The sequence below is a fragment of the Chrysemys picta genome, chromosome 19 (genome assembly GCF_011386835.1).
Source record: "Chrysemys picta bellii isolate R12L10 chromosome 19, ASM1138683v2, whole genome shotgun sequence".
Lineage (NCBI taxonomy): Eukaryota > Metazoa > Chordata > Testudines > Emydidae > Chrysemys > Chrysemys picta.
The window spans coordinates 9546745-9556535 of NC_088809.1; the positions used below are offsets into that span (position 1 = coordinate 9546745).

At 42.7% G+C, this 9791-nt stretch overlaps 1 long non-coding RNA gene across 1 annotated transcript in view; it reads left to right on the forward strand.

The window, feature by feature from the left end:
• Positions 1–9791, forward strand: part of LOC135976616 (uncharacterized) — a 68659-nt gene that overhangs the window by 35503 nt on the left and 23365 nt on the right. Inside the window, exon 2 of the long non-coding RNA XR_010593902.1 lies at positions 2216–2291. This is a non-coding gene — a long non-coding RNA (uncharacterized LOC135976616). The remainder of the gene's footprint in view (positions 1–2215; positions 2292–9791) is intronic.

Below are 9791 nucleotides of genomic sequence, written 5' to 3' on the forward strand. Positions count from 1 at the left end.
AAATGTTTGGGGGTTTTTTTTAGTACTTCTCTTTGTCCTATTTTTGATTGATCCGTTCTTGTGGTGTTTTAAATATATTTTCATCCTGTCTCCTGAACTGCCTGGGTGTTGACACACAAAGCCTGGGGATTTTTTTTCTCCTGCCTGCAGCAGACAGCGCGTTTATCAGCACCTGTCTGAGTGAATGAATGTGGCAGGACAGTTCTTCAGACTGGCAAAAGCTCTTGATGGAAAGGGACCAGCCCTCATTTTTATCCGTGATTCAGATTATTTACATTTTGTAAAACCTAAGGGAAAAGGGGATAAAAGCTTCAGTTCAATGGAAGTCATGTTGCTAACCTCCAGTGCTAATAATTAACTAAATTATGCTGAATTAATTTGATGTAATTATTGGTGATGGAGCAAAGACAGTAGCCCAGAGAAAGTTTGAGAGACAGGAGGAACAGAAGTCTTAACAATACGAAATATCCATAAATAGTGTCTCTTTTTGCCAAAATGAGTCATAAATACATAAAACGAGTTTATTACAGTCATCTGGCTTCACTCAATCCTCCAAATTACCCCAGTACCCAGACAAATAGCTGCAAAATGGAGCAAGTGAACTAGAATTAAAACAAGCCTTGATGAATTCGACACAGTTCTCAGTACAAGTGTCTTTCCCCGTCTTATTATCTGAACAACATAGATTTAATAATACATTTTAAAGAGCATCACAATGCTTTTTCATTAGACAAAGACATTAATTAAGAACATGCTTTTGTTGCAATGGTTTTCTGTGACTAGACAGGCAACCTGGAGAATGTTTATGGAATCTCTTCATTTGATTTGTATTTTTTAGACAGATTCAGTCCAAAAAAAAAATTAATAAAAGAAATCATACACTGCACCAAACGGAAAATGTCTATGCTTTGTTTTGGAAAAGTACCCAGGGCTTTAATTTTTTGCCGTTAAAATAGGCAATGCATTGGAGATTCATAAGTTGTTTGTTTGGGGGTGGGGGGAGGTTGTTGTTGTTTTTTAATTCTCTGCCATGAATCAGAAAAATCAGGGGACAGAAATCAAATTGCATGTGTTTGTGTTTGTTAAAACAAAGTACTGGGAAATGGACTAAAAAAAAATAGATGAAAAATTCTGACCAATGCAGGAAAAGTGTTATCCTCTTCTCATCCCACTACACAAAGATCCACACTTATAGATATTACTAGCATTGCTGTTGCTCCATTTGTAATACATCCAAGTGCCACAGACAGCAGGCACAATTACTAGATAAAGTCACAAAAGATAGGATCCGGCAATATGGACCAAGTCCAAAGACATGGGTCTTTACTACCTGAGTTAAAAGGCTTAACAGACAATAGTACGTTCCTTATCTCATTTGTGAGTCCATTCACCATGCACATGGGCATACACACGCACCCCAATACCGCAATTCTGTGTGTAAAGCTGTTGTCTTGTTACTATCTGCCTGCATTGGATGGATGGATTTAGCACCAGGGTGGTTGTTTTGCTTTTGTATAAGGAAAGTTTACAAATTAAGGCAGAGTTTAGATAATGGCATCGATATATTGAATATTTTACAGCCCTGAGGGGTTGTTAATATTTAACTGTGAATGGCTGGGCTTATTCTGACTAGCTAGAGTTTGAAATGCAGTGTTTGATTTACATCTGTCATAACCCAATAAATATATGCGCTTTCAAACTTCTATTGCATTTTTATTATCCTCGGTGACAAGAATAAAAATATTACCTAAAACATCATCAGTTATTTCAGAGGCAAGACTCCAAGCACTCGGCTATATGAAATGAATGGTATTTTTCTAATTTGATAAGTAGGTGCTGCTGTACGCCTACAGATCATATCTGCATCAAGAGTTCTGCTGATTCTAAAACAGAATTGATCTTTCAGAGCTCATGTTAATTTCCATCAGCCTCCTATCAGACTCGTCATTCCAAAGCAAGTTCTAGGACATGTATAATTTATTCATTTGATTTCAATAGATCATTTTCTGCCAAGTTCTGAGAGGGGCAAAATAAAAGTCTGTTTTCCGTAGGGAAAGTGCTAATATATTTTCTGAACAACCAAGTGAACTCTCCTTGAGACTAATTTTTAAAATGATTATGCCAGGGGAGGGGGAATTACTCAAAAACCAAAAGAGAGTGCAATTAGCACTCATGAAATGTGATGGATTGACTGAGGTCTCTCATCTGTCCACAGGCACTGGCTGGAAACTTCTCCCAGGCTGTCCCTCCAATGTGACTCAACCGAGACCCACAGGGACTGAACTCCGGGGGTGAGTTAAGTCTCCACAGCCTATTCAGTTCTTGGCTGCTCTATTGAGACTTGCCAGTTTATGGGAATGGCTTTTGTGATGTGGATACTTGTTCACTAGGGACTGACCAACTTATTTTCCCTAGGCGAGCAAAGAACATGAAGAAAGTACTGGCTTTTGGTATTGTTCCTGAGTTGGATTTTGATCATTGCTGCAGTCATGAAAGATTGTGTCCCATGGTCAATAATCCCGTATTTGCGTTACTGTCACGGGTGTACCAACCTCACACTGGGCCAGAAGTAATAATGACAGCCTGTGGGCTCAAACACCCCTACCCTTGCAATAGAAGGAGGAGTTAACAAAGGGATGAACCTGGCTCAGTTGGGAGTTGATTAGGAAAGGGCAGCAGATCTCTGGTTCACTCAGGGAGAGGAGCCTGGCTGGAGCCAGGCCGCTGAGATGTCCCGCTGACAGACAGAACCTGCCTAAAGGAAGGTAGCCTGCAGCTGGGAGCACCAGGCAGCGGTGAAGGAACGCTGGGAGAAGGAAGTGTGCCCAGGGTTCTGTGCTGGCAGAGAGGAAGATGCCTGCAGGGTCAGGGGAGGGAAGAAAACGCACCTTCAACAGAACCAGCTAGATGGCAAAAGTGCGAAGAAGCTCTGTGGTGAGCCTGGAGAAGTGGTTTAGAGAGTGCCATGCTAATACATAGTGAGCCCGGGAAGAGGCCTAAGAGAGGTTGTGTTAGGAAGCCATCCAGGGAGGCAGCAAGGGGTCAGTGTATCCAGGCCTTGACTGCTTATTAAAGGGTCCCTAAACTGGAACCCAGAGGAGAGGGAGGAGCTGAGTTCCCCTAGCAGCCTCCTGAGGGCGTGGGGTGGAAACCTCGAGGCTCGTGCGGTATGGACTATTGAAACCCCTGATACCATGCTGTCTGGAGTTGGACTGAAGGCCTAACGTGAGGTCAATGAACTATTGTTTGTTGCACTATTGGTTTGCCCTGGAAAGGGAGGGACTTTGTAACCTGGTCAGAGGGCTGAGGCGTCAGAAGAAGCAGATCACCGCAGGGCTGGAGAGGCTGTCGGGGAGGGGCAAAGAGCCTGCTGCTCCAGTGCATCCAGCCACAAAGGGGTGCACAGGCCAGTGAGTCATACTCTTCCATTTATCAAGAAGCCCAGATCTCCAGAAGGGAACACTTTTGGCCTACGTTCAATGTGGACTGTTCACAGCAAGGTGAGGACATCGCCTTCAAAGCTTTCCTGTCTTCCTTCTATTTCTATTCTGATCTTCTCTCACCCAATTAACAACCCTACAATACGAAGTCTTTATCTACAGAACAGGTAGTAATAAGGGCAGTCAGAATGCAAGATGCTCAGCCTGCTTCCAACCTTCCTTATCACTTTATCAGTCTTCCTTTCACTCTCTTATACCATTGCCGCCTCTAAACCTTTTACTACAGTTCTCAATTATAGTCAAATATTTGTATTGGGGTGACCCATAGGAGACCTAGTTGTAGACCAGGATATCATTGTGCTAGGAGCTGTACAAACACAGAACAAAAAGACATGGAAAAAATAAGCTTGATGGGCCAGATTCTGATTTTTGTTTGCATGGGTGTAAATCTGAAACAATTCTATTAATTTCAATTGAGTTATTCCAAATTATACCAGTGTCAACTAGATTGCAATGTGGCTTTCTATTTCTGTTTCCACTAAATCTTTATTTTCTCTGCAGGGGTGTGTGTGTGTGTGTGTGTGTGGTTTTTTTTAATAAATAAGTAAATAATTGTGATGCCAGAGATCCTGATCTAGCATGATTTTAAAAAGATCAGAGCACATCAGCTGAGTCTCCCAGCAGACAGTCTAATGTGTTTACTACAAGATGCCTTATTTCACACCTAGCTATGCAAACAATAAGCATAATATTGACTTTGTCACTGTAACAATGTCATTGTGCCATTTCTTTCAAGCATATTTAAATGAGAACTCTCCCCACTACAGTCTCTCTGTCAAAGTCACTTTTACATTTCTACCGCACAGTGACATTAAAATGTTTTTATTATCTGACGGCTTTAAAGTCTTTTGCCGAACACTGAGTTGAGATAGGTGGTTCGCAAAACTACTTCTGACTACTCTCACCTGAAAAAAAAAATCAAACATTTAGACAGAGTCTAATTGTAGTTCTTACAGAATTGCCTGTCCCAAGGGAAAACAAAGAGCTGAAGTGACATAAGCTAAAGCAGAGAAAAGACTAACTTTTGGAGAGTGGAATGGAATCAAGGTCAAGGCATACGAATAATAGTTACAAAGTGCCTGATCCAAAGCCCACTGAAGTCAACAGGAGTCCTAGCCCTATTGCCTTGTTAACAAAGGCAACAGTCAATGGAACTATATTATATATTAGGAATAATAACACAAATGAACTTATGCCCAACCTGCATAAGAATCTGGACCCATTTTTAGGGCCAAATTCTACCAGCTATACTCTTGTAAGAAGCAACTTAGTCCACGAGTAAACGCATTGACATCACATTTGTTCTCAATGGGACTACTTGTAGAGTAAGTTGCTTCTCACCTGCGTAAAGGTGGCATGGTCTGACCCTGAATCTTTAACAATGGGACCTCTCCTGGTCTAATGCACTGTGCATAGGACAGGGAACCAGGAACTCTTGGATTCCAATTCTGGTTCTGATATTTGAGTTCGGAGCACTTCAGCTTTCTGCCTCATTAAACTAACTAACTAACTCAGTTACACCAGTGTAAAGGCTTTATGAGGCCTTGGCTACACTCGCGGATTCACAGAGCTGCCTCGGCAGTGCTGTGAAGCGTGAGTGTAGTCGCGCCGCCAGCGCTGCGAGAGCTCTCTCGCAGCGCTGCAAGTACTTCACCTCTCCGAGGGGAGTAGCTTGCAGCGCTGCAGGCGCTGATTACACTGGCGCTTTACAGCGCTGCACTCGCTGTGCTTAGGGGGGGTGTTTTTTCACACCCCTGAGCGCAGCAAGTGCAGCGCTGTGAATTGCCAGTGTAGCCAAGGCCTTACAGTCATTGGGCCAGACTCTCAGCTGGTGTAAATCAGAATAGCTCCATTAGCATCTCTGGTGTTAGAGTGATTTACAATAGCGGAGGTCTGGGCGGTGGTGCTAGTAATTTTGTAACTGCAATGGAGCTAACTCCAAATTTACAGTGGTGTTACTGAGATGAGAGACTAGGCCCAGCCACCTGTTACATCACCCAGCCACTTCACAGGAGTTTTGCAAGGTTTCATATTTCTGAAGCACTTTGAGGGCGCAAACGTTATGTGATATCGGCACACTTCGGGCTTACCCTCATATTAGCACTTAATACTTTAAGGAGAAGGGTGAAGGAAAAAAAATCTGCTAAAATAAAGAGAAGTAATGGAAAAGGGAGGGAAGCTTACAAAAGGGGTCTAGCCGAAGGTCAATTGAAAACCACAGTGGAAAGTTGCAAAGAATCATTACCCATCTGTAAAGTACCATCCCGTTTTTCTTTTTCCCATTCCTTCTCCTTATTTTAGTACATATTTTTCTTCTCCCTTCTCCTTTTCTTAAACTTTCATTTTCTTTAGTTTTTCAAAGTATAATAAACTCCCAGGTGGTGCCTGAAATGGTACAAACAGCATAAGGTAAACAAGAAAGAGCAATCATGTGCTCCCTGCACATGGAACTGCCCTGGAAGGCAATGGGAACCCTGCAGGTGGGGCTGGTACCCAGAGCCATACGATGCAAGAGCAAATCATTCCAACCTTAGGAGATAAACACAACCCTGGTGTAAGCAGGCAGAAGTCCACTGAAGTCAATGACGCTGGGCCTGCTTGCACCAATGCCAAATTTAGCCTTAAGATCATAGCTTAGAGATGGAAAAGATCCTATTGACCATCATGACCAGGATACAATTCATCACAGAGGACATGTCAGCTAATAGGCCAATATTATCCATTACGGTAAACTCTGCCATAGGACCCTTGGGTCTGTTCCTACAAAGCCTCCACATGTAAAATTTGAGGACTTGCAGATCAAGCTCCCTTCAGTACCTGGAATTCATTACACCTGATTCTAATTTACTCTAAAGCCACTTTATATCATTCTGGCGGTATAAAGAAGGCTTAGTGTAAATGAAAATCAAGCTGATCAACTTTTCCCCTGACACCTGCCCACTCCAATACCTCACTTCCCTTCTCCCCACACACCCAGCCCTGCTTTCCATTTTTGTCTTCACTGACTTGACTTTTCCCTTTCATGGATTATTGCCTGAAACAGCATTGCTACCTTTCTTGTCTATTTTCAGACTGTCCTTAAGAAAACCCTTTGGTTCCATTTGTAGCCCACATCCTGTTTCTGCCTCCTCCTCTTTTCATTCCTAAAAATAAAGCTGATGCAATTCAATGTGACACGACAAAATAGCACCGTGCATTGGCAGAAACCCTCTCAAGAGCAGTAATTAAAGAGCGTAGATGAGAGAGTGCAAAATCTGGCCTCCTTTAGTCTGGAAAGGAGGCAGCTTAGAGTGGACTCGATTGAGGTGTTTAAGATTATGAAGTGGAAATTGATCAATGCTTCCCTTTTATATATCCTTAATGTAAGAATGTGGTCACTCAACCAAACTAATTACAAGGTAAATTTAAAGCAATATATATGGAAATACTCTTTCGCAGAGTGTATAGTTAGCCAGTCGAAATCACTTTTATTTACTTCCTTGAGTCACATATTGTGTCAAGACACTTTTTAGTTCAGCATGAGAAGTCAGGCTCATCAAGTGTCAAACTTACAGAACGTTTTGCTGTCATGATGTTTGATGCCCCATCCTGCTGTACAGTAAAGCCAGGGCTTTTGATCCAATATGGCAAGCCTGGCAGGATCAGGTCCGACAGGTGGGTTCCACTGTATTCCATTATGGTGGAGATCTAAACCGTGCAGTATGAGGAAATGTATGATGTATATTTATGGCGGTGAGTCTCTGGACACAATGAAGATAGGTCCACAGTTTATACTCCTGAGGAACTTGGATAATGTGTGCACCTTAAATAAATAAATTAATGGAGATATCCCATCTCCTAGAACTGGAAGGGACCTTGAAAGGTCATCGAGTCCAGCCCCCTGCCTTCACTAGCAGGACCAAGTACTTGATTTTGCCCCAGATCCCCAAGTGGCCCCCTCAAGGATTGAACTCACAACCCTGGGTTTAGCAGGCCAATGCTCAAACCACTGAGCTATCCCTCCCCTTCTGTCTCTTCTGCACAGTGGAGTAGCCTAGATGCCCAGGCAACAACTGAGATGGCAATTTTGATTACACAGGTTGAAAAAAAGCAAGAATTTTTGTAGCGTGCTTCTTCCTGGGCCTTTTTCAAAAAGTCCTGGAGTGACAGAGCTCACGTCCTAGACAGATACAATACTATGATACTTCTGAGGGGTGCAGCTTTCACTTCAGAGATGTTCACCTTTGGAAGAGAGAGAGAACATTTATGAAGGTCTGTGATTGCCGCTGGTTTAAAAAATGCCTTTAGATTACTCAATCCATGTACAGCATTCCCACGATGGGATGGCGGGCTGGTAAAAGGAGAGAGAGGAGGAGAGCATTCGTTGATGTTCCAATTCCCACAAGACCCACCAGAAAGTGGGTCAGAAAGTGCCTTAAAGTCAAGCTTCTTGCCAACAAGAGATTCTTCTTTCTGCAGAAGTATCAATTTCTGTCTTCTTGAGGCTATCCTTTCAATTCCATCTGTGGTTGGCACCCATGCCCTGTTTAAAATTGGCAGACCACCTTCTGAGCAGGCTCAGTTCTATCCTAACACAGATGGCATGAGTGTGGGCATGCCAGAGAAGCAGTTTGCACATCACGCTTCAGCTTTATGGGCCAGATTACCATCCAAGCAAATCAAAATGGCAATCCATATCTGCCACCAGAGTTAAAGAAATAAGCCTTCATGAACCCTTTGTTAGTTATCAAAGTTTTGCTAAACTATCAGAGCTTGATTAATGATCAAAGTCCCCAAATAGCTTCCATTCTGGCAAGGGTCTGGCACTGGGGAATCAGTTTGTTTTTCACTAGGGGAGGAAAGAAGGAATATAATGAAGTCTCTATCCCGAACCAGCACAATGAGAGAGGTACTTTTGGCAAAAGTGGTTCAGCATCCAAGCCAAATATCCTGCTGAATATGTCAGCCAGGTGCACATGTCAGCTGCACAACTTTCCATAACTTCTTTGTGAGGGAAGCCAGCACATGGCTTCTATGGCCTTTGGGGGCACTCTGAATTTTGAGTGTTTTTCACCATGGTTGATTCCAAGAATATTAACCATTGATAGCAACGTCTGTAGGAATACAGGACATGTCATTAGCAGCAGTATTATTAACGGAGTCGATAGAAGAAGTCTCTTGTGGTCTCTCCATCAATGCCGCTAAGCTCATTCAGGCAAATTTTGGGCGGAACGACACTGCAGCCTCGCTGCTGTCAGTGGGAGTAAATCAGGGTAGAATTTGGCCCACTATTTATATGATGAGTGCACAATTTGAGCGAAACAATATTCCGGTTTTGTAAAAGTCAATTCACCGCCCAATTTTGGAAGCGATCACTACCTAGCATAGCATTGACTGCTTTGAGCAATCCCTTTGGTTTCACATAGTAAGCACTATGCTTGGTGGTGTTTGCAGAATCAAGCCTTTAGCTTGCTGTGTGATTAACATTAATGGGGGATTTCAATCACCCTTCAAAATTAGGAGTGCCAGGGCTTCTCAAGAAGAAGGAAGGTCTTATGGTTAAGGAACTGAATCGACATGTCAGATGGGACTTTCCTTCTCAGCGCTGCCACAGACTTCCTTTGTGACTTAGAGATGTTGTGAGGATAAATGTGCCCTAGAAAAGCCTGTAAATTCATAATAAATACCCCCTCCACTATTCCGAGACACCCTAAAGCATTCACAGTTGATTTGTGCAGAAAGGTGAGTAGGAGCCAGATTCTTAAGCCCACTCAAGTCAATGGGAGTTCAGTGATCTTTGGATCAGGTCCTAAGACAACATAAAAAGGGCAAATTTAGTACCTGCCTGATGACATAGATGTGCAAGGTAATGATGATAACCCCAGCTATGGGGTATACCCATTATGACTACCATACTAAATAACCTCCTATAATATTTGGAAGTACACACTTGTTTGAGCATGTACATATCTCCAGAGATCAGTCTTAAAGCACATGTTTAGTTTGTTTGTTCTTTTTGCACAGGCCCAGAATATTGCCCATGCTTAGCATTCCTGAGATTTGATCAATCATCAGTAGAACAAATTGCACCTGTGGATGTGTTCGACTCTGACGGTAATAATACCTTCCTTTAGGTGGGCAGGATGTGTTTTTTATCTGTAGGCACTTCAGCTCATTGGGGTGAAGTGGACCTGAAAACATTCTGGCTGTTTAAGACTCTAGCAAAATTGCAAATCCTATAATTGCATGTTCATGTCCTTGTTACCTGAAATCCTGCAAGAGGCATTTCTGAGCCAGAACAAGGCTAAATAT